This window comes from Oryctolagus cuniculus, chromosome 9, assembly GCF_051225735.1.
Source record: "Oryctolagus cuniculus isolate XC-2025 breed Fujian yellow rabbit chromosome 9, ASM5122573v1, whole genome shotgun sequence".
In the NCBI taxonomy this organism is placed as follows: Eukaryota; Metazoa; Chordata; class Mammalia; order Lagomorpha; family Leporidae; genus Oryctolagus; species Oryctolagus cuniculus.
This window is the reverse complement of record NC_142875.1, coordinates 58,671,194-58,676,457: the sequence shown is the minus strand read 5'-3', so window position 1 is coordinate 58,676,457 and position 5,264 is coordinate 58,671,194. Positions and strand designations below refer to the sequence as shown.

The 5,264-nt window shown below is 35.7% G+C and overlaps 1 pseudogene; it reads left to right on the top strand.

Annotated features, from left to right (window-relative positions):
• Window positions 1-363: 363 nt before the first annotated feature.
• Window positions 364-852, top strand: LOC149124568 (small ubiquitin-related modifier 2 pseudogene; annotated as a pseudogene).
• The last annotated feature ends 4,412 nt before the right edge of the window (window positions 853-5,264 follow it).

The window sequence follows — 5,264 nt, the reverse complement described above, 5'->3', positions numbered from 1 at the left end:
CACTCAGAAGCACTACTAATTGATCTCTAAACCACTCTAACCTGTATCATTGTTATGTGTCTCCGACTTTTCCAAAGTTTTTCCTTCTACCCTGAACAGTTTTTTTGTGTGTGCTAATAAAAATAGCCTTTGATGAACCAGGATTTGGATCGGTCTGGAGAAGGCAACAGAGTTCCGGTCACAAAGAAACTCTTAAACCATATTAAGGAAACTTTCTTTGTGACTTCATATTGAGGGACTTTGGAAAGCAGAGGATTTGAGTGGTCAGGGGAAAGCTATACAATATGATTTATATTTTAAACCAGGATCACTGTGTAGGAGAACATGGTTAGGAGAGGAACAGTTCAGGGAAACCACTGAGGGATGCTTTGGATTAAAGGAGGAGGTGAGCTGATGGAAGGAATCAGGAAGCAGGAATGGAGCAAAGTGTGGCTGCATTGCAGAGGTTTCGAGAAGACTGGGGCTGCCGCCTCCTTCTTGTGCCACTCCTGTTGCTCTTGTGCCCTCTCGGTGCAGACCTGGTACCCCGTTCAGGAAGTGGCTGCCAAGGAGACGCCAGTGATCATCACGGCTGATGCAAAGCCCAAGGACGGAGTAAAGACAGAACAACGATCATATTCATTTGAAGGTGGCAAAGCAGGATGGTTCTGTGGTGCAGTTTAAGATTAAGAGGCATACACCACTTAGTAAACTAATGAAAACCTATTGTGAATGACAGGATTTGTCAATGAGGCAGATCAGATTCATAACAGATGGGCAGCCAATCAATGAATCAGACATACCTGCAAGTTGGAAATGGAGGAAGAAGATACACTTGATGTGTTCCAGCCCCAGAGAGGCGGTGTCTACTAACATGGGAACCTGCTGCTTTGCTCCAGAGCTCTCTTCTCGCAGACCAACTACTTATTATCAATTAGAAAACTAGTTTGGTTCCATCATGTCTTTACTGTCACAGCATAGTTTTCTCCATTCTTTCATTTTCCCTTCCCCATTACTTTATTCTACATAAAGTCACTGGTGTATGTACACGAGCATCTTGCATTTTTTCCGTTCCCTCTCTCTTTTTACTAAATAGCCAATGGTATGTATTGATTCACATCCATTGGAAATGGAATGGAGAAAATACTGGTTCTATGAAAATATCCCCTTTCTCTCTTAGTGGTATGCTCATTCAGCTCTTTGTGTGATTCCAAAAGGATAAGTTACACATCAGGGAAATATAATCAGTTAAAATAAGATTTTGGGATAGACCTAGTAAATTCAATCTAAATAGCAAAGCTCACTCTGTCACATACAGGTTTCCCAAAGTTTCCTATGTCAGGGTGAATAATATAAACTTTTAAATGAATTTGAACCATGGTAGTGATGGATACTCGTAAATTCCTTCTAATTCCAAACTTGGCATTGTTCAGAGTATTTTGTGAGAGATTGTTCTTACTGGGATGTTTCTTCCCTAACATACACAGAAGTGTATACAGATTTTTTCTCTCTATAGAAGCACATAATTGTTCTACAGTGATCATAATTTTATAGTAATATTGCTGACAGTTGAAAAGTATCTGACAGGTGGAGGAAGGTGGTCAGCTCTTTGAGTTATACAGAGAATTTAGGGATGGTTGGCAATTAACTTAATGTCTCAATTTCAAACACTTTACGTGCAATAGGAGGATATTCATATCTTCTTCAGATGCTCAAATGAAAATTTAGTAAAATGAATGTGACAATGCTTTATTCACAAAAAAATTACCAAATACCATGCTCTGCTGAAAATTGTGAATGGTCCTATAGTTCGTAAAATCTGTCATCAATGACAGTCATGAGAACAGTGAGCTGAATATTGTGACAAAGTTGATATTTTCTTTTCTACAAAATGAAACTTCTGATTAGATGAATCTCAAAGAAAATTTTTAACTCAATCAAAAATCGTGAAACATCAAAAAAACAAACATTAGATCATAGGAAAACAACTTTGAAAGTATTTTTTCATGGCAAAGCGCCTTTTAAGAGAAAAATTACAGTGCTTTTGAAAATAGATAAGCATTTATTTTTATAGAATGTGAATTGTTTTATTGTCAGTAATTTGCAATTTTCTTAAAAGGTAGTGTTTATAATGGTGCCTAAAGGTGCTTTTTCCTTTAATTTAAATTGTCATTTTTTATTTCTTCCACTTACAGAATATTTTCTACTTATTTTTGTTCAGTCATTCACTGTCTATATGTAGTGTGTTTTGGACATTGTTATATTTGTATGAGCCATGTTAAATGCATTGAAAAGGCAGATTTGTTTTAACTGATAAATCAGTATGAAATTGGGATCATTTTAAGATGCTATTAATGACATTGTGAGAATTTATTACCATCTTTCCAAAGCACAGATTTCCACTATTATTATTAACAATCCTTTCATTTTTCCAGTCTCATGGGTTTTGGCTTCATCTATGATTCTTTACCCACTATTTCTTTCCTTCCTGTATTACCAGGGGTCACATCTTTTCTAGCACTATGCATTCAGCCAACATCATTCAGTAACATAGAAACTGAAATCCTGGGAGGTTGTGACACATTATGGTTTAGAAAGAGACTGTATCATACTGAAACTGCCTTTCCAGTTGTTACCAATGAGAACTACTATCTGTACTTACAATCTAGACTTCTCATCTTCTTTATGTTGTCTAGTATAGTCCATTTTACATGTCACCACCAAAAAACCATCTTAAAAGCACATGTATTGTTGTAGTTGAATAGTAAACATCACAAAAGGATGCTTACTATTTAGTAAATAAGCCCATGTATGTGAGCATAGAATTCGAAAACTTCTGTACCCTTATCTCACTATGCTTTACAGGTCTGATCCCATCTTTTCAGTAATATCTCTCTATGCTCAAGTGTACCTTGACAACTTGACATTACCTGTCCTTTCCCATCTCTGGAGTGCTATGCCTTTTTCCTGAAATGCTCCTGTACTTCATATTGAACTGTCAAAATCTACCAATACATTACTATCAGCACAGAGTCTTATTCTTCAATTACATTCTCTAATTTTCGTAAATCTTTTCATAACGCTTTGTGTCTCTTTCATTGTAATGAATAGCTTTTTCTTTTAATGGTATTTACATGTGCTTTTGTTATAGTCTGTTATCCAGTGACTCACAAAGTATTAGAGTCCTGACTATTTCAGTATTCCACTGACTCATGCTTTGTATTATGATTATAATGTTTCTTCATTGACTTTTCAGCAGCATTTGTTTTCCCTCCAATGAGTCCTTGCAAGTCTTATTTTAGATTGCCCCTTTTCCTCACTGCTTTTTGTGTATTCATAATATATTGCAAGTTGGAAAAGGATTGAGCAGAGCTCAGAAATAAGTCTATAGAAATACTGCTTATCTATCCAGAGTGTCTGAAGTATGCATCTTGACAAAGAAAGCAAAAATCATATGAATTGTAGAATCAAATATGAGGCACCTTTCACATGGGACCTGGCTGACAAATTTAAAAAGAGCTGCATAACATTGAAACTAAAAAATCACTAACTGAAAATGAGAGATGGGACCTGATCAGCATCAGATGACAATTATTTGTATGTAGGTTCTAAGACTGCACTAAGGACATTCAGCAAGTCTCATTGTTAAAGGCCCCTGCAGCTAAACACCAAAGGTCAGTGCCGGAAGATGGAAAAATCACTCATCTAGAAGGAGATCAACACAGAACCCTGAACACCTCAGCCTCACTCTGCCTGCTCAAAATCATCTTAAATGTCCTCTGAACATCTGAAATACTAATTTAAATATAAGGGTGTATATAAATTGCAAACAATTTATACCCATCACTAAGACTCGGCTTGAAGATAAGTTCTAATCTCTGTTTCTGAAGACATCGGCAAAAGTGATAACTAGTAATACCTTAGGGAAATCTCTGACCTGATTCTCGTCAAAGCTTTCTTTCTCTATCTTTGTGGTTATGGGATATGCTGGCCCTACTCTGTGTTTCACATCATTCTACAGTTCACACTAATTTGTAGTGAATGTTGTGTGAAGAGCACAGAATTCACACATTCTCTGTCTGTATCCAACATAAATCAGGTTCAAAAGAAGCTTTTCATTAATCCATGTCTGTAAGAGTTGCTTCTATGCCTGTTTGCTTGTGCAAAACCTGTAAGAAAACAAGAAATGATTCTTTTGATCCAACCCCAGTATTTTTTCTCTCTCTCTCACTGTGTGTGTGTATATATATATAAATCACATGTATGTCAGAATTTTTGTTATTAGTCAAACTTAGTTGGATGCTACATGCAAAAATATTTCTCACCTAATGGGAGCCCTTCATCCCACAGTTACATCCTGTAACTCATGAGTAAATGTAGGCTCAGAGGATTCAGCTGTGGATTAAATTGCATACTGCCTCTTAGTCCTTCACTGTTTGTTCCATCATTATAATTGAGGACCATGTACAAGTATAACTAACTGTTCTCTGTATTAATGCAGCTCTCTCAGTAGCCATGTCTTACATGAGAATGATCCTTTCCTTTGAAAGTGCTAAATTCAACTTTCTATTAGATAGGAATGTTACATTTGGATGGCAGAGATCTAAAGAACTTCACTGAATGATGTTCTCCATCATTTTGAAAAATATCAAGCGTGTTCAGCATTCAGGAAGGAGCAATAAAGAATTGTAGACATGCTCATAATGGGAAACTGAGTCATGGATTTTTTTGTTTTATTTTCCTACCATATTTCACATCTTTCAACTCAAAAGCTCCAAATTGTCTGAATTTTTTGAAAGTCTTTTTCACAGGAACATCTAGTAGATGAATCCTTGGTGTAGAACATTGTCCTTTCTTTGTTTAACCTGGAAACTCTTATATTAAGCTTTTGACAATATTTATTTTGACAAATGGACTGCTGAATAAGAATTTAAAAGTTAAAGGTTTCTACCAATCCTAGTTAATTGTTGATATTATTTAACTATCTGCTTCCTTAAGTATATTTGTGGAAATCATAAGCAGAACTTCTGTATTAAGTATATTTTCACATTTCAAATGATCCTTGTCATTTATGCCATTCATGCTGTTTTTCTCAGGTTTTATACCATTTAATCTGTCAAACAAAGAATTGGTGGGTGGTTATTAAGTTATTTACAAGAAAAGTGAGGCAAATAAGGATTAATGAAAGACACTAAACTGACATCACTAAAAGGAACTTGAGAAGTTTAATCACTGAAATGGTTTTAATAGCCATCAACTTCATACAATGTTACAGCTTATCATGC